The sequence below is a fragment of the Monodelphis domestica genome, chromosome 3, assembly GCF_027887165.1.
Source record: "Monodelphis domestica isolate mMonDom1 chromosome 3, mMonDom1.pri, whole genome shotgun sequence".
Classification (NCBI taxonomy): domain Eukaryota; kingdom Metazoa; phylum Chordata; class Mammalia; order Didelphimorphia; family Didelphidae; genus Monodelphis; species Monodelphis domestica.
Genome location: NC_077229.1, coordinates 142,744,016 through 142,763,372, shown reverse-complemented (window position 1 = coordinate 142,763,372; position 19,357 = coordinate 142,744,016). Strand labels below are relative to the sequence as shown.

Sequence of the window (19,357 nt, the reverse complement as noted above, 5' to 3'; positions counted from 1 at the left end):
CAGTGCTTCTGGCGGCAGCTGCTCCGCGCCCCGCTCTCTTGCCCCAGCTCCGAGCTCTGCGCTGCGCTGCGCTGTGGCTGCCCTTCCTGGGCTCGCCCGGCTCCGGCCCGCGCGCTGCGGGCGCACAGGGCGGTGCCTGCGGCCGCTGGCTCCCCGTTTTCCTCTCCGCGACTCGGGCTCTCAGCGCTGGGGGCGCAGAGAGCTCCTTGTGCTTTTCCTTCCCAACCGACCCGGCAAAGGCTCCTTTCCTCGGGACAGGGTTTGACAGCTGCTGCGGGTTCTCGCAGCTGGCAAAGGCCGAGGGGCCGAAAGGGCTAGCTCTTTTAGGGCTGGGGTGCGGGTCTACACACCCTCTCCTTATCCCCTTATTCTCCAGCTTCCGTGCCAGGGTGGGGCGGATCTAACAGAGCTCTTCCATTTGAGGTTTCCTCTCGGTTTTCCGAGCCTGCTGAGATTGGGGAGAAGAAAGCATGGCAGACAGCCCAGAAGCGGTGCCGGGATTCTCTCTGCCAACCCAAGCGCCGTGGATTGGGCAGAGCTGCGGGTCCCCGATTCCCTCCGGTCCTCTCCCCCCTCCCGGTTCTGCAGTAAGAATAGGAGGATTTTCCTGGGCCTGACATGTAGGGTGGGTAGGGATACAAAGAGTCTCCACTAGAGATTCATCTATATGAGCGTTGGAAAGGATCTGAGAACATTTAGTCCAACCCTCTGATTTTACAGATGAGGAAACGGAGGCACGAAGTGTGCCCAAGATAATTAGTTAAATAGCTAGGAACTAGAATGCACGTCTCACATCTTGTGATTGCTACTTCAATATTCCTTGTCTTCAGCTTGCCTATAAAAGCTTCCTTTCTGCCTTTCCCCCAAGTCTCCTACAGATAATTTTTATGTAGAAATGGAGCTCCGCAGTGGCGGTGACCCTGCGTCCGCTCTGGTGGCCATTCCTTTTGGAAATCAGTTTAGTACAGGAGTAACATTGGAGATCACCGGTTGGAAATGTATGCACCTGCTCTTTCGAATACTTCCATGACGTTTCTAGTTCATTTTAATTCCTGGTGAGGTATTTCAAGATTGAACGAATGAAGAGTTTTTCCAGGAACTCGGTGCTTTGCTGTTGACATTGTTTGCCAAAGTGAGCGAAAGATCCTGGAAGTCAGCATTAGAGCTGTCAGCTTGGAAAAACACAGAACCACTAAAGTAGTCATAAAAGCAAATCTTTAATCAGGACAAGAGACAGTGCTCAAGATTTCACGGCCACACGAGTCAACCACTGGGACCCCGGGGGCTCTAGGGACTGGGTCTCTGGGAATTCACAGACAAACATGATTTTCCATAGAGCAATAGAACTTGGGGCCTTATATGCCTTTTGGGGAATTAAGGACAGAAAACATACTCTGACTCGGTTACAAGCAGGTTTGGGAAAGAGGCTATATGGGGTACCTGGGAATGGAAGAAACTTCTAAGACAAAAAGGGTGATTGAGAACTTGAACATTTCTATCACTCTTATTCAAGATACTTAATGGATGCTTGGTGATCCATTGTTCAATCTAAAACTAGGTCAGTTTGGGACTTCCCCTAAGGGCAAGTTCCCAAGGGACAGGGGCAAACTTGGGGCTCCCAGAAATTCAGTTAACAGAGCTAATTGAATTTTCAAAGAAAAGTTTTGATTTGGTTTTAGAACTGAAAAGTAATTTGTACATTTCTGTTCCTTATGGTTTCGTAATTCTACCTTTGGATCAGTCATTGTTTTATTTTTTGTTTTTGTCTGCCAGTGGATAGCACAGTGCTTGGCACATAGTGACACTTAATAAACTCTTACCTTCTGTCTTAGAATAAATACTGGTGTTGGTCCAAGGCAAAGAGTGGTAAGGGCTAGATAAAGGTGGTTAAGTGAGTTGCCCAGGGTCATACAACAACTGAGATGTGTTTGAGGTCATATTTGAACTCAGGACCCCCTGTTTTCAGACCTGGCTCTCTATTCACTGTGCTACCTAACTGTCCCTAATACTTGCTAATTAGTTAAGAGAATAAGCTTATTTTCCTTCATCTAAAGAAAGATAATGTACTTTAAAGGTAATCTAGTTTATCCCTCATTATTTTTTTAGATGGGAAAATCCCAGGCTTCTGAGGAGGATTAAGTGATTTATCTAAGGGAACAAAGTTAGCAAAGGACAGAGCAATTTTAATATAGTGTCCCAAAAGTTTTAGTGCCGTTTTGACACTCCGTTCTAGATCTAGGCATGTTCTCTGCCTGGAAGTATCTTCCCTCATCTCCTGTCTCCTAGTTTCCCTGCTTGCCTTCAAGTGCCAGTTAAATTCCACCTTCTCAGAAGGAAACCTTTCCCAACTTTTCCCTTTGTTGATTATCTCCAGTTTATCCTGTGTAAATAGTCCATAGTTGTTTTCATGTCATTTCTCCCTTTAGACTGTGAGCTCCCTGGGAGCAGGACTTTCCTTGTATGCCCAGCTCTTAGCACAATGCATGGCACATCTTGTTTAGCCGTGGCCAACACTTCATGACCCCATTTTGGAGTTTTCTTTGGAAAGACTGGAGTAATTTACCATTTCCTTCTCCAACTCATTTGACAGATGAGGAAACAGTATTAAGTGACTTGCCCATGGTCACACAGCTAGTAAGGTCAGTTTTTGTTTTTGTTTTAACCCTCACCTTCAGGGCCACACAAGTAGGAAATTTCTCAGACTGGATTTGAACCCAGGTCAACCTAAAACCAGGCCTGATGCTCTATCCACTGTGCCATCTAGCTGCCCCATTGCCTACAGATTTAAAAACAAACAAACAAATAAACCTTACCTTCTGACTTAGAATCAATATTACACATTGGTTCCAAGGCTGAAGAACAGCAAGGGCTAGGCAATGGTGGTTAAATGACTTGCTCAGGGTCACAAAGTTAGGAAGTGTCTGAATCCAGCTTTGAACCCAGGACTTCTAAACTCTTAAGTTTCGCCCTCTATCCACTGAACCACCTAGCCACATCAATACCATATACTTTTTTTTTTTGCAGTACTTATTTTTAATACTTTTACACTTCAACATAATTTTAAATAATCTTTTCCTAACATTTTATAATCAGTATTATCTCTCTCCCACCTCTATTTCTATCCTCCCCTTTTCCAAGATGGCAGGTAATAGAATATAGAATACCATATACTTTTAAATGCCTTCTAAGTGAATCTCAACAAATATTCAATTTTATTTATTTTTTGTTTGCTATAGAATGCATCCCTTTTTTCATTCACTCTTGAACTCTAATATTTAGAATCTAATTTCTGATTTGCTTAGGAAAAAGTTGCCAGGATGATTCAGTTTCAGAAGTAATTTTTATTTAAGCCAAGGAGTTACAGTAGCTTTATTTCTCCATCCTTAGTTTAAAGGTTAAGTCCTAATGTATGGTCTCTTCATTTTTTTTTTGGCTTTTAGATCTAATGCTCTTTTTTTTTCTGAATTGCTAGTAGAGTTTCCCTTACAAACTTGTTCTTTTTTTTTTTTTTAAATAACCCTTCCCTTATATCTTAGTGTCAATTCTAAGATAGAAGAGTGGCAAAGGCTAGGCAATGGGAGTTAAGTGACTTGCCCAGGGTCACACAACTAGGAAGTATCTAAGGACATATTTGAATCTAGGCTCTCTAAACTCCCGACCTGGCTCTCTATCCTTTGTCCTACCTACTTAAATAAAAATTAGGGAATATAAATATAAAGTGGCCATTTGGGGGGTTGGTTAGCTGACACTGGGAGAGAAATATAAGCCGTTAGAATAGTGCTTTCTTCCTTCTCTAAGCCTCAGTTTCCACCATAGTAAGGGGGTAGAATGGGGCAAGGTTTGAAAAGTGCTCAGTGTAATATTTGTTGAGATTGGTGGCATAGGTAGAGAGTGAAGTGCATGCCTCTGCTATATTTACTTATGGAGAAATTATTTGAAGCTGACAATTGGCTGCTTGAGTGGCCAAGTTATATGACCTCTCATGGTGAGTGATTTGAAGTTTAAATATCTAAAAGGTGTTAAAAATAGAATAAGCCCACATGAAAACATACTTCATTAGTCTATCATACTACATTCTTAATTTAGGAATCCAGTTGATTATATTCTCCAACTTCTCTGTTTTCAGAAGAGTGGAAAACCTGAGAATGTTGTTGTTAATGAAGTTATCTTCATCATCATCACTATTACCATCATCACCAGAATCACTGAAAGACATCTCTTTATTTATTTATGTTTTTAAAAACCCTTACCTTCCATCTTGGAATTAGTACTGTGCATTGGTTCCAAGGCAGAAGAGCTGTAAGGTCTAGGCAATGGGGGTTAAGTGACTTGACCAGGGTCACACAGCTGGGAAGTGTCTGAGGCCAGTTTTGAACCCAGGCCTGGCTTTCAATCCACTGAGCTACCTAATTACACCCTTGCCCCAAAAGGCATCTCTTTAGCACCTATCTGTTCCAACAGAGACCATGTGGAGCAATTGCTAAGTCTGATTCTTGGCTGATTCAAATTTCTTGTTCCTCTCTCACAGGACTTAGCTTTTCTCAGCTGTGATTCCTTTCAAAGCTCAGCTCAGGTGCCACCTTCTACATGAGTCCTTTCATGTTCCACCAAGTATTAGTGCCTCCTTAGTACCTTGTATAAATTTATAGTACATTTTATGTTCTAATGTATACCTTGTCTCCCCTAATAGAATGTAAGCTCCTTGAAGACAGGAATTTTCATTTTTTTCTCTTAGTACCTTCTGCCTAGCTTAGCACCTGACATATTGTGGAAATTTAATAAATACTTGTTATTTGATTGATGAACAATGAAATAAACATTGGAGGAGGTAGGGAATGGGGCCACTAGGTTCTCTTTTCCTGATCACAGAAGGTAGACAGTTAGACATGCAAAAAGGAGCACTTGGCACAATACCTTGCACATAGTAGGCTCTTAATAAATGTTGATTATTGGTTGAAAGGCAAGAGAAGAGTTGACTCTGGGGAGGAGGGTGGGAGAGTCTCTCCAAAATGCCTCCTTCTTATTATGACTGTTGTTAGTTACCTAAGGACAATAAAAAACAGCTAACCAAAGACCATGGTGCTAATTGTTATCTTATCTCCCTGTAGTTCTAAATGATGTTTTCTATCTTCTTGGCATGCTATGGCATTTTGTGAGGCCAAGAGCAAATTGTCCACGTATTTAATTAAGTTACTGTTTTTAAATTTTATATTATCCATGTCTTGGTTCAAAATTTGTGCAAATAGAACTTTCCATGTACCCTTGTGGCAAATGGCACCACGCCTCCTTTGGGAACCTTTCCTTTTCTACAGAACATTTTCCCCCACCCCCTCACCCCATTTCACCCACTGTTCCTGAAAAGATGTGGGGTCTTGCACAGTTCATATCAAATATATTTGCATTTTGCTTAAACATGTATTTTTATTAAATTGTATTATATTTTATTTTTTTTTGAAAATTTTATTTAGCTAGTCGACTTAGAAATTTTTTCCTTGGTTATATGAATCATATTCTTTCCATCCCCTTTCTCCACCCCTTCCCATAACTGACATGCAATTCCACTGCGTTAAACATGTATTTTAAAAATATTTTTTAAAATTTTGATTGTGAATTGTAGATAAAATAAAATTCCTTATCCTCACGGAGCTTGTCTTCTAAAAAGAAGCCACAAAAAATAGTTGTTGAGCTTTTTCTGTCTGATTACATGACTCCATTTGAAGTTTTCTTGACAAAACTACTTGTCTGGGGCTTTTTAGCGAAAATGAGAAAACTGAGGCAAGCAGAGTTAAGTGGTTTGTCCAAGGTCACATGGCTAGTACTATCTGAGACCAGATCTGAACTCAGGAAAAGGAATCTCTATCCACTGTGCCACCTAGCTTCCCACAGTTACAAAACTACAAAAGCATATACAAATTGATACAAAACAGTTGTGTGGAGTGAAGAAAATGACAAGTGGGGAAAACAAAAATGGCCTTATAAAGATCAGCTAGGTGGTACAAGGGTTAGAGCATTAAGTCAAGAGTCAAGGAGACTTGAATTTAAATCCAGTGTCACACACTTGCTGTGTGATTATCCTAGGCAAATCACTTAACCTCACTCTGCCTCAGTTTCCTTGTTTATAAAATAGGGATAATAACATCTCCTTTCCAGAGAATCAAAGGAGATAATAATTATAAAGTGCTTAGCACCATGCCTGGCACATAGCAAGTACTATATAAATGTTAGCTATTATTACTATTATTATCAGCATCATATGTATGGAATGTTAGGCAAGTGTTGAGGCCCCACACCCTGCTAGATGGTCCTACTTCAGATTTTCCTCATCTTACCAGCTCTGAAAAGTCCCCACTCAAGACCACGAGTGTTGAGAACAAGGAACAGCTGCAGAGAATTGGCTTTCTTGCAAAGAGAGCAAGAAAACCTTTCATTCAATCACAAACAGCTCAACAGCTATCCAAACCATGACTTGAAGTTGGGAAAAACATATGGAACTAATTAATATCTTTTCTAAAATCATTAAATGGAAACATCCTTTTTAGATCATCTTGTATCTCATGCAGGGTCAGCAACTTCATTACTTTACATGTTAAGCTCTGGATGGCTCCTAAGAAATTGCAACACCCGGGTGGTCTATTTCTGGGAAAAGGCAGAAGAGGAGGAGCGACAGAGAGACAGACAGACAGAGAGAGAGAGAGAGAGAGAGAGAGAGAGAGAGAGAGAGAGAGAGAGAGAGAGAGAGAGAGAGAGAGAGAGAGAGAGAGTAGCATTGTGTATCTATACAGAATTTTAGAATTTTGCTGGCATATATCTTAAAAGAACTCATTTTGTGCCCCAGAGGTGCCCTTCTTTGTGTTAGTCTAGGGATTCTTTCATTCCTTAATCTCACTTAAAAAGAAGGGTTTGCTCCTTTTCACAGAATCTTAGAGTGAAAGATTAACAGACAAGATTTAGTTGAGGTCATAGGGATTAATAAAGCTATGTAACAGCTACAGGTACTCTCCAAGTACACATTTTGAATGCGATTTCCATGGCATGGTTCAATGGAGTTGGCCACACCAACTCTACAGAGAGTTTGCTGTCCACTAAGTACCTAGGTGCTTACTTTACACAGAATGAGTTCTAGAAAACTTCTTGTGAAACACCAGTCTTTGTGAAGAGGATTGTACTTTTACTGCCATAGCTTAGTTAGATATTGAAAGGAATTCTGTGATGAATCCTTTTACAATATGAATAATAAGTCATTGATGATCTGTTTTATAAATTTGGATGTTTATTTATTGGATTTTCTTAAAGTAGGACATGTCTATCTCTGTCCTCTCCCTTATCCCAGTGATTTATACATAGTAGGTGCTTAATGGATTCGTGTGGAATGGGATACATTACAAAGTTTTCCAAATCACTTAAAGTGATTTGTTTAAGATAAACGCCTTTAAAATGGTGCTTGAAAACTGGCATGTGTTGATGCAGAGCCAGAAATCTGAAATTGTAAATCTTTATAGTTCATAAACATTATGTTTTGCCATGAATAGGAAAGTGAAAAACTACTGAAAAATAAATGCTTTTAAAATACAAGATTTTAATAATATTTCTTTTTAATTTATATATAAAATCTGAATATTTTTTTCAAGGTAGATTTTTAAGTCAAGCCACTTCTTTCAATCTAGTGAAAGCACAGGACCCCAACTCAACAGAACAATGATTATGTGTTCACAAGAAGTGGAAATGGAAGTACATTCTTTTGAATTAGCTATTTACCTATAGAATTTACTGCAAGAGATACTTAGAGAGTTATTATATAGGAAGTAATGCTGGACAATGGAAAGATAACTGGCTCCGGAGTTAAAATAACTGGGTTCATATCCCACCTCTGGAACTTCCTACTTGTATGTTATTGGGTGATTCTCTCAACTTGTTGAGGCTTTGGTTGTCTCATCTATAAAATGAGAGGTTGGACTAGATGCCCTCTGAGATCTCTTAATTCCAGATCTATGATCTTTTTGCAAAGCTGGGGATTCATTCCAAGAGCACTTGTCTTTTGTTCATCTGAAATGAGATAATGTCCTTTGCAAAACTTGAAGTAATACATAAATGCCAGATATTATTATTATTTAGGTAGTCATATGGGATTTTGCTTATCCCATGTTCCTTATCAGCTCTTAGTATATGAACTGGTGAAGGGCTGTGAGGAATACTGATCTCTTTTGAAGACACAGTTGGGGAGCTACAGCTTTTCTGAAATGATGCTGAAAAGCAGGTTAGCACAGTGCCTGTCAGTGTAGTTGACTTGACTTGACAGCCTCAATCTAACTATACTCTCTCTTCCCTCTCTCTTTGACTCCAGTCTCTATTTCTCTTACTTCTCTCTGTCTCTTTCTCCCTCTCCTCTGTCTCTATTACACTCACATACTCTAAACAAAGTATCTGGCACACAGTTGGCATTTAATAAATGTTTATTGATTGATCCACACATATATAATTTATTATACATTTTAAACATCAAAAAACCAATAACTATTTGGATTTAAAAATATGAATTTTGACACACAGAATGGCTCTGACTTAGCAGAGGCAGCACAAAGCAAAAACACAAGATGAGTTCCCCACTCTGACTTATATACTCTCTGTGTGACTATTAGAAAGTCATTTACTCTGAGTGGGGCAGGCACCTTCAATCTTAAGACTATAAAAATGCTGATCTACAACTGGTAGAAGGAATTTCCTAGGGGGCTGGGGAAGAGTGTCTCCTTAGCAATGAAATTATAGGTCTACTTCCTCTCACAAATTTACCAGTTATTTCTTTGTCCCTTTGAGCAGTTTTTTTTTGTCCATTCAACCTGTGTTTAGGTATACATTTGTATGTTTGCTTTCCCTATTATATAGTTGTAATCTATATGTACTCTTCTACTTTTGATTTTACTCACTTTTTGCATCATTTTATATACATCTTTTCAGATTTCTTAATATTTCTCAAAATAAGTTTTAAATGAAGTAGATGTAGTCTTCAGTGAGATACATAGAAAAGATGTTACAAATAATTTTTATAGGAAATTAAGGATATCTGGAGAAGTTAAGGGCAGCTAGGTGGCAAAATGGATACAGTACTAGGCCTGGAGTAAAAAAGACTCATTTTCTTGACTTAAAATTTGGTCTCATATGCTTATAAGTTGTGTGTTCCTGGCCAAGTCACTTAAACCTGTTTGCCTCAGTTTCCTCATCTGCAAAGAGTCGGAGAAGGAAATGGTCAACCACTTCAATATCTTTGCTAGTATAACCCCAAGTGAGGTCATGGAGAGTTGGACAGGATTAAAATGACTGAACAACAATAAGAAGAGAAGTTAACCAGGCTTCTAACATAAAGTGAGAATATTGCTCTAACATACCCAGGAATGTTATGAAAGAGAGGCCTCAAAAGTCATGATTATGTGACTCAGAATGAGGGGGAGAGTAGGTACCAATGATGGTGAAGTTGCCAGAAGAGTCCTAAGAATTGCCAGGCCTGCATTCATCATTGTTTTTTAGAGAGAATGTTTTAAGTATTTTGATTTCTTATAAAACTTTCCTTAATTTTTTTAATATATTGAATTTTCTAACTCACTTTGCCAATTTTTTTCTTAACCATGTAGATGGAGTAGATAGGAATGAAGGAATGTGTGTGTGTGTGTGTGTGTGTGTGTGTGTGTGTGCACGCGCATGCATACTCTTGCTTAAGTGTGTATGTGTGTATGAGAGAAAGAAAATGAGAGTAATAAAAAGAGAATGATAGAGATAAAAGGAAAATGAGAGAGGAAGAGAGAATGAGAGAAATGGAGGGAGAAGAGGAGGGAGATGAAGAAAAGGGAGGAGGAAGGAATTTAGGAAGAAGACATAGATGGACAGAGAGAGGGAGAGGGAGGGAAAGTAGAAGGGAATGAGGGAGAGGAAGGGAGAGAAGCTGATAATGTGTATAAAGAAATGATTGAATCATTGATTCAGAAAATATTTGTTACCTACTATATAACTAACTCTAGAATGTACCTTAGTGCATGCAAGTAAGCAGAAGGCTTCCCTCTAAGAAGTTTACAATTCAGAGGTGGAGAGAACATAGATATACATGAAAAGTTAATTATAATTATAATAAAAGTTGATGATACGTGAACCTCCACTATTCAATAAGTGATGGTTAATTGCCTATTGAATAGTATAGACAAGAGTTGTGGGTTCAGAAGAGAGAGAGGTCACTCAGCTAAAGCTTTATGGATATGTTGGTAATTGAGTTGGGCTTTAAAAGATGGATAATAATTGAATAAATGGAGAGAAAGAGGGAGGATTTTTCTAGGTAGATGATACTAATAGAGAAAAAGTATTAAGACGAATGTATATAATGTACTTTGGTGATGGAGATTTTTAAACCATTCTGGATTGGAGTGATAGATTTTTACAGGGGAGGAATTAAAGGGTTAGAACTCAATCCAAATATTTATTAAGCAAGGCACTGTGGCTAGGTGGTAGTGGTATATAGTTGTTTTCAATTGTGTCTGACCCTTTGTGAGTTTGGAGTTTTTTTGGCAAAGATGCTAGAGTGGTTTGCCATTTCCTTTTCCAGCTCATTTTATAGATGAGGAACTAAAGCAAACAAGGTTAAGTGACTTGCCCAGGGTCACACAGCTATTAAATATCTGAAGCTGGATTTGAACTCATGAAGATGAATCTTTCTGATTCCAAGTCCTGTGTTCTATCTATTTGCCACCTAGCTGCCCTGGTAGGTAGTAGGGCAACAAATATGAACATAAATCAGTCTCTGTCCTTAAGCTGCTTATATATGAATCTGTATGTTACAACATCTCTTTAGATGCAAAATGATTTCATAGGAAGAAAGCATTAACATCCTAGGTCCATGATAGTGAACCTATGGCACAGGTGCCAAAAAGGGCATGCAGAGCTCTCTCTGTGGGCACGCCTGCAGTCACCTGTCAGAGTTTGTTACTAGAAAGCCAGAGGGACTCAGGACAGAGTTGTTTCCTTCCTCCTCTCCATGCACATGAAGACATTTCTCACATGACCCATCCCTCTTCAGGCAGCAGCCTATTGAGTCGGTGGTGAAGGTGATTTCCATGGTGTGGGGTTGGAGAGGAGCTAGGTTTGAGGAGGGCAGAGCTGGAGGGGAATGGAGCACTTGGACCACTCTTCTCCTCCTTTCTATCTGGGCCTCTCTTCATCCACCCTTCTGCCCAGCAGCCCAATGGGAGTGCTTTCTCCTTCCCCTCTCTGGGGTAAGAAGGTGGGCCAGGGGAATGGGGAGGTGAGGAGTGGGGCATGGCACTCAGTCTGGGGGATGGGGTGGGGGTAGGGTTGGCACTCCATCTCTAAATAGGTTTACCACCACTCTGCTAGGGGATCCTTAAAAGGTTTGTTTAGCAGTTACCAACTGAGCAGTGTTTTGAAGTAAATTAGAATTCAACAAAGTGGTGATAGAGAGGGAATAAATCTCAAATAGGAATCACCTATGTATAGGCATAAGAGCAAGAGATGAGTTATCATAGGCCAGAACAAATAACAGATTATTTTGACTCTAATGGAAAGTATTTGAAGAAAAATAATACAAAACAAACTTGGAAAGGAAAGGTGAGGAGGAGTGTTAGGGAAGGCTTCAAATGCTAGAGTGAAGATTTTTTTTTTATTGACAAAGCCAAAGGGAACCATTGAAGATTCTTGAGTAGAGATGTTTTTGCAACGATTGCTGTGTTAAGAATGAATTGGAGACTTAACCCCCATTGCCTATCCCTTACCACTCTTTTACCTTGAAACCAATACATAGTATTGATTCTACGAAGAAAGGTAAGGGTTTAAAAAAAAAAAGAATGAACTGGAGATAGATCAACAAATATGGCAGAATACAAAGCAGCTGAATTTCTTGAAGAGCATAGCACCCAATACCTGGAGAAAACAGTGGCAGGAATTCAGACAGTACACATCAGTGTCAAAATTGATCCTAATATTCCTTCCAAGTCCCAATTCAGGAAGCAAGGCTAGAAGAATGAGTAAGATGAAAAAATAAAATCTATTGATGAATAATTTTATATTATGGAGCCAGAGACATTCTAGACATAAAAATAAGTTGGCCTCAAGATCAATTAGATTTACTGAAAAAATTAAGTATTTTAAAATTGATATTGCAAATTGAGCTCTGTAGGAAAAAAGATAAAAAAAATAAATGAGAGCTTTGGAGGAAGTTTTGGAGGGAGAATAACAGCATAGTACAAAAAATATAAAACCTTAGAAAATAACATATTTCTTAGAAAATAGAATAAACCAAATAGATGTTAATGAATCCATGAGACAATAAGAACTATTTTTATTTAAAAATAAACATTTGAATATAATTTTAGAAAAATTAAATTTAGTAGGCTTTCTTGATTACTGAATAGAAATAGACGTATACGGGGGCAGCTGGGTAGCTCAGTGGATTGAGAGCCAGCCCTAGAGACGGGAAGTCCTAGGTTCAAATCTGCCCTCAGACACTTCTCAGCTGGGTGACCCTGGGCAAGTCACTTGACCCCCATTGCCTAGCCCTTACCACTCTTCTGCCTTGGAGCCAATACACTGTATTGACTCCAAGACGGAAGGTAAGAATTTAAAAAAAAAATAAAAAAGAAATAAAAAGAAATAGACGTATACAAATTCTCAGCATTACATGTCTGCTAAAATAAAAAAAAACACCTCAAAACATGAAAAAAGTAATATATTTCATATTACAAACAATGGACTTGATAAACAGTTCAAAGGAAAAATAAAACATAATTATCATTGTAGTACCTGAAAGCTATAACCAAAAAAACAAACAAACTGTTATATCTCAGTTTTAAGAAATCATTAATGAAAACTTCCTAGATGGCAAAAAGTAAAAATAGAAAGGATCTTCTAGGCATTCTCTGAAAGAAACCTTCAGAGATGGAACTCATAAAAATGTCATTAACCAAAATCTAGAAATTCTAGGGCAAAGGAAAAAAATATTACAAGCAACCAAAAAGATTTCAAGTAATGAGGACTCTACAAGATCACGTAAGATTTGATAACTACCATTATAAAAGAGGGGAGAGCATGAACTACAATATTCCAAAACAAGCAAAAGGTATACACTTTGTGGGCGAAAAATCAACTACCCCCTTCTATGAGGATTAGACTTTAATATTTGCAGTAGTCTTGAGATAATCATATTTGTAATTTTAAGATAGTTAGAATAAGTCGTGATTTTAGTAGATTAGTAGATTTTTGTAATTATTAGTAGATTAGTAGATTTAGTAGATTTTTGTAATTATTCTAGTATATGTATTAAGGTTTTTGAATTAAGTAAATAACTGCTTTAGCATAGACCTTAGTACCAGCTCCACCCCTCAAAGTTACTATATCATGAGCCCTCAGCATAATCATGGCCTTGAACTTGCCATCCATTATACATCACAATGCCTGACCCTGGGTTCAGAACCAGGGACCACCCACTCTTATCTTTTGTGTCCCTAGCCCAGGCTTTTCTGCTCACCTTATTTCTATCAAGGAACTCTTAAGTCATGGTCAAATGATTTCTTTTACCAATAAGAAGTGCTTCCTAGTGGACCTAACCAATGAACATTACTTCCAGGTGCCTCTATTTTTAGAGGAGCATGACTATTTTCTGGGACTATTTTTGTACTGGTATAAATATGGGAAGGTCTCTCACAGTGCTCAGGGTCTTCTGGTCTTGACCAGGGGTCTGGCTTTGTTATGGGACTTAGCCCTCTCTTAATAAACATAAATCTGGAGATTTTGACTCAGTTTATCTAAATCATGTATCTGTGTTTAGAAAATTATGCAACAGCTTATGTAACCCAGCCAAACAGTACAATTCTACAAGAGAAAATGGATTTTTAATGAAATAGAGAAGAATTTCTGATGGAAAGAACAGAGTTCAGTAGTAACTTTGGAATGTAAACACAAGGATCCAGATAAATACATTTGAGCAAATAGAAGAGATTATATAAGAATTAAGCATTTACCTTCTAATAGGGGAGAAGAAACAAGTGCTTCTTTAGAACTTTTATGTCACCAAAGGTCTTATAGGGAATTCAGTAGTAGTAGTAGTAGTGGTAGTCTCTCGGTGTCCGAGAATGACTATTGTCTTTGCAGTTTCATCTACGGTGTACCCTCATGTGGCTTTGGAGTCCAAAGGCTGAGGCACAGTTTGTGGCACATGGGGCATGGGACGCCAGTTGTTACGGGAGGTGCGGCTGTGGCCTGGTGTCGGCATTCACGTGCAGCGGCAAGACGTCGACGTCGCTCATCTTCAAAGGTGGTGGCGGCATGGTGAATGTGGGTTCGCCAGCTGCTTCTGTCAGAGGCAGCGAGTTCTAGTTGCTTTGATTTAATGCCAGCCCACCTCAAGTTGGACTTTAGCTGATCCTTGAATCTTCTCTTTGGTCGGCCTTGTTTCCTGAGTCCAGCTGACAGTTCACCATAGAATACCTGTCTTGGTATTCGCTGTGGGTCCATGCGGATGACGTGTCCAGACCATTGTAGCTGGGTGTTGAGGACCATGACTTCGATGCTGGTGGAGTTGGCTCTGTCGAGGACTTCCTGGTTGGTGATTCGGTCCTGCCATCGGATCCTCATGATTGACCGGAGCGAGCGTTGGTGGAATTGCTCCAGCTGTTTCATGTGCTTCCGGTACAGTGTCCATGTCTCACAACCGTACAGGAGCGAGCTGAGGACCACTGTGTTGTACACTTTGAGCTTCGTCACAGTGCTTACACCTCTGTGTTGGAGGACTTTGGAGAGCAGCCGCCCGAGTGCCTGGCTGGCCTTTTGGATCCTGGCATTAATCTCGTGTTCTAGGGACCCGTCGTTGGCGATGGTGCTGCCCAGGTACTTGAAAGTGTTGACGTTAGAAAGCTGCCTGCTGTGGATTGTAATGCACGGCTGGTTTGTTGGCCTCCCTGGTGCGGGTTGGAACAGCACCTCTGTTTTGCTGAGGCTGATAGTCAGGCCAAACAGTTTTTTTGCGGTGGAGAACCTGTCCACAATGGTTTGGAGATGATGTTCTTGGTGGGCCATGAGAGCACAGTCATCTGCAAAGAGAGCTTCCAGGATGAGTCTCTCTGTTGTCTTTGTTTTTGCAGTCAGGCGGCGAAGGTCGAATAGTGAGCCATCCAGTCGGTATTTGATGTAGACGCCCAGGTCTAGATCCATCACAGCATGTCGTAATACTTGCGTGAAGGATAGGTTGAATAGTACTGGAGCGAGGACACAGCCTTGTTTCACGCCATTGGAGATGTTGAAGCGATTGGAAGTCTCTCCACCAGATAGGACTTCCCCTGTCATGTCGACATGAAAGAGCTGGATCAGTTTGATGAATTTTGCTGGGCAACCGAGCTTGTTGAGGATCACTGTGTCGAACGCCTTTGTCAGGTCTATGAAGACAATGTAGAGACTCAGGTTCTGCTCAAGGCATTTTTCCTGCTTTTGCCTCACTGTGAAGCCCATGTCGATGGTGCTGTGATCTGGTCGGAAGCCACATTGTGATCCAGGCAAGTTCTGCTCTGAAACAGATGACAGGAGTCTATTGAGTATAACATGGGCGAGGATCTTTCCGGCAGTGGAGAGTAGTGAGATGCCTCTGTAGTTGTCACAGACTGCTCGTGAGCCTTTGTTCTTGTATAGGGCTACGATGGAGGCATCTCTGAGTTCTGGGGGCATGTCTTCCTCTTCCCATATGCTGGTCAGTACTATGTGGAATGCCTGGAGTGCCTCTCCATTTAAGGCCTTGTACACCTCAGTTGGGATCCCGTCTTTACCCGGTGCCTTGCCTGCACTCATTTGTTTAATGGCTTTTTGGACTTCCTCTATTGAAGGAGGGACTTCAAGTTGTTCAATGGAGCGGTTTTGTGGGATCTGGTCAAGGGCACTTTGGTCAACTGAAGAGGGTCGGTTGAGAAGCTGACTGAAGTGTTCTTTCCACCTGTTGCTAATGCCTTTTTTATCTTTTATGAGAGTGTCACTGTCAGAGGATAGTAAGGGAGTGGTGGTGGGTTTTAATGGCCCATAGACAGTCTTGAGGGCATTGAAAAATTGTAGTTTTTCATATCAGCAAACCGCTGGATTTCTTCTGCCTTTTTTTCCCACCATCGGTCTTGCATCTTCCTGATCTCACGCTGTGCCATGGCTTGAAGAGACTTGAATCTGTCCTTTTTAGGAGCAGAGTTTGGGTTATTTTGCCACTCCATAAAGGCTTTGTTCTTCTTGCTCAAAAGGTCTTCAATAGCAGTGTTGTTCTCATCGAACCAGTCCTGGTGGTTGTGTTGTTTGGGGCCTAGGACTGCCTTTGATGTATCCTTCACTGCGTCTCTGAACTGGTTCCATTTCTCGGTTGAGCTTCCAGTGAGTGGTCCCTTGGCAGACAGCTTGTTGTCCAGGCAGGACTGGAATGTTTGCAAATAAGATGGATCTCTACGAGGACTCACGTTGTAAAATGCGCGAACTGTCTGGGCGCGTTTTGGATGACGAGGCGCAATGTGCATTTGAAGAGTCGGTCTAACCAATTGGTGGTCTGTCCAGCATTCAGCTCCTCCCATGGCTCTGGTGATCTTTACATCCTGGATGTCTCGCTGGTGTACAATGATATAGTCAATAAGATGCCACTGTTTTGATCGTGGGTGCATCCACGTGGTTTTATATTTGTTTGCCATTCTGAACACAGTGTTCATGATGGTGAGTTCGAACTCTGAGCATTTGCTGAGTAGCAGTAGGCCATTGTTGTTCATTTTGCCCCCGTCGTGTTTGCTGAGCACTCCTTTCCATCTTTCATCGTCTTGGCCAACGCGGGCATTGAAGTCTCCCAGTAGTATCAGCTTGTCATTTGTGGGCACTGAGTGCAGGACGGCACTCAGGTCAGAGTAGAACTGCTCAATGGTCTCCTCTGTGCTAGTCAGTGTTGGGGCATATGCGCTGATGATTGTGGCATACCGGTCTTTGCTGAGAGGCAAACGATCTTCATGAGCCTCTCGCTGATGCCCACAGGGAAGTCTGGCAGCTGTTTGAGCAAACTGGTCTTGATGGCCAGGCCAACGCCGTGGATTCTGTCTTCATTTGAGGCTCTGCCTTTCCACAAGAAGGTGTATCCAGTGGTGGGTTCGCTGAGTGATCCCTCTTCTGGTAAGCGTGTTTCACTTAGGGCTGCGATGTCGATGTTATATCGTGCCAGTTCTTTACCGATTAGAGCTGTTCTTCTCTCAGGTCTCGGGGTATTCTCTCTATCAAGTAATGTTCTGATGTTCCATGCTCCTAGTAGGAGTTTCTTTGTATTTTTTCTTTGATTTCGACCGCTTAAAGGGATGACCCGCCAGCCACGGTGTGCTGACTGGGTGTTTGTAGGGCAGGCCATGTCTGGGACACCTTTTCTAGTCCCCTCCCTTGATTAGGGTGAGCAGTGCTGTCCTAGAGGGCTGCTAGTGCCGAACATCCCTGCTGCCCACAGGGCTAAGGGACCACTGGTCCATGGGCCGCCTACATGCAGGATCGTGACTACAACTGCCAGTGGTCACCTCCACCTGTTGCGTCGCCACTCCCCCATCGCTGCAGGTCTTGAGGAGTGTGGATGGGGTTAGGATAGATGAGTGTGCACAAAGATACTTGTGCGTGAAGGAGATTTAAGTGGAAAAGTCGATGCACAGAGACAGTCCCACTCTCGCGGTGTTGGAAGCCTGGGTCCAGTGGCACGAAAAGTCGTTACACCTGGAGACTTCCTCAGCTGCATTGGATGGCCGTGTTGTCTTTTGTGCTCCAACACGCCCTAAGTACTCCACAGTGCTTTGCTGCTGGGGTGTATGGGGTACTCAGGGAGGGGTATCTCTGGTATGGAGGGCTTGTCGTGCCCTCCTAGGGCAGCTCTCCAGCCTCTGACCCTCACCTGACACCCTGCTCTCACTTGTGGCTCCCAGTAGCTGCTAGCATGCGGCAGCGGCCACACCCCAGGCAACGGCTTCGACAGACCGCACGGCTAAACCTTGTGAGGGTAGCCATCGGGTCATTGACCCCTGGTGAACCAGGGCTTTGCTCAGCCAGCATGTGAAGACTGCTTTGGCTGAACAGACTGAAGAAACCAATAAGGGAATTCAGTAAGATGTGATAAATTGATTATTGATTTAGAACTATTATCATTAATTAGGAATCACTTTAAGTAAATAATAGTTTTGTTAATTTGTAAGTACTGATTTATTAGTAAGAGATAGCTCAGTTATTAGTTATTTGAATAACTGTAAAAATTAAATTATAATCTCTACTAATAATATTATATTTTATGAGGTTTGTTAAGGATCATTAAAAATCAAGGAATAAAGAGAAAACAAAATAAGACTCATGTGCCCATGGCTGATTAGCCATTTCAGTCATCCCCACCTTACCACCTTCACTGCTGGTGCTACATCATGCAAGAAGAGCAAACCTGGGAGACATTACTGCCAGTTAAATACCAATAACTTGATCTCCCCAATGTCGAGATGTAAGAGATATTATAGGGAATTCTGGGAAATACCAAGGACTTCTGGGGAATGAAGTCTAGAGTTCAAATTCTCCATTTATACTACTGGTTATAGTTGCCCATCATATTACCTGTAGCAATAATAAGCTAATCATTTGAATTGTAATCATATAGGTTCGTATATTCATTTAGACCTATAGAAGTGGGAATTGATACCATGCTGATCTTTTCTTGAGCATGTGAAACAAATATACTCTCTGCTTTTGGAGTTGACTTATGTGATGTAGGAACTTGATTGAGAAATAATTGTAGAGACTAGATAATCACAGATCATTACCAAACTTTCCACTCATAACATTTTACTACCATCCACACTCATAGCTCCCTAGAAAAGAACAGTACACAAGACCCCAGTTCCCAGAGAGCACAGGATCACTATTCTTAGAGAGAGCAGTAAATAAGTTTGTAAGTTTCTCTTTTTGACCATAAAGATTTGTCATATTTGATGCTCAGACTCTCAGACTAAACTGAATGTTCCTGCAGACCCATTGACTTTCTCTACCTCTCAAATCAATTAAAGCCAATGTGCGTTGATTTGTTGATTTGTTGATTTGTATGATATGCTTACTTATCATTAAAGTCAGTTTACTTAAAAGGTTTGCTCTCTGGCTTTTTCTTTTACAGGTAGAAGGCCTGGATGTATGAGCTTTTATGCTCATAAAAAGAGAAAGAGAAGTTAAGAGAAAAAGAATGTAACAGATAAGAAAGGGGAAAGTGTGGCTGAAACTTATTGTCTCAAATAATCAGAATATTCAAGAAGACTTATGCCATGGAGAAGAAATAAATTTCATTCAGGTGGTGGGATTATATTGC

At 40.9% G+C, this 19,357-nt stretch overlaps 1 protein-coding gene and 1 long non-coding RNA gene across 2 annotated transcripts in view; both read left to right on the top strand.

Moving 5' to 3' along the window:
* The window catches only part of DEPTOR (DEP domain containing MTOR interacting protein), a 185,790-nt gene that overhangs the window by 364 nt on the left and 166,069 nt on the right, over window positions 1-19,357 (top strand). The gene's annotated exons all lie outside the window — the stretch shown is intronic.
* LOC103095931 (uncharacterized) lies at window positions 4-19,351 on the top strand. Its single transcript, XR_465367.2, has 2 exons — window positions 4-13,615; window positions 19,169-19,351. It is a non-coding gene; the product is annotated as an uncharacterized LOC103095931 (long non-coding RNA).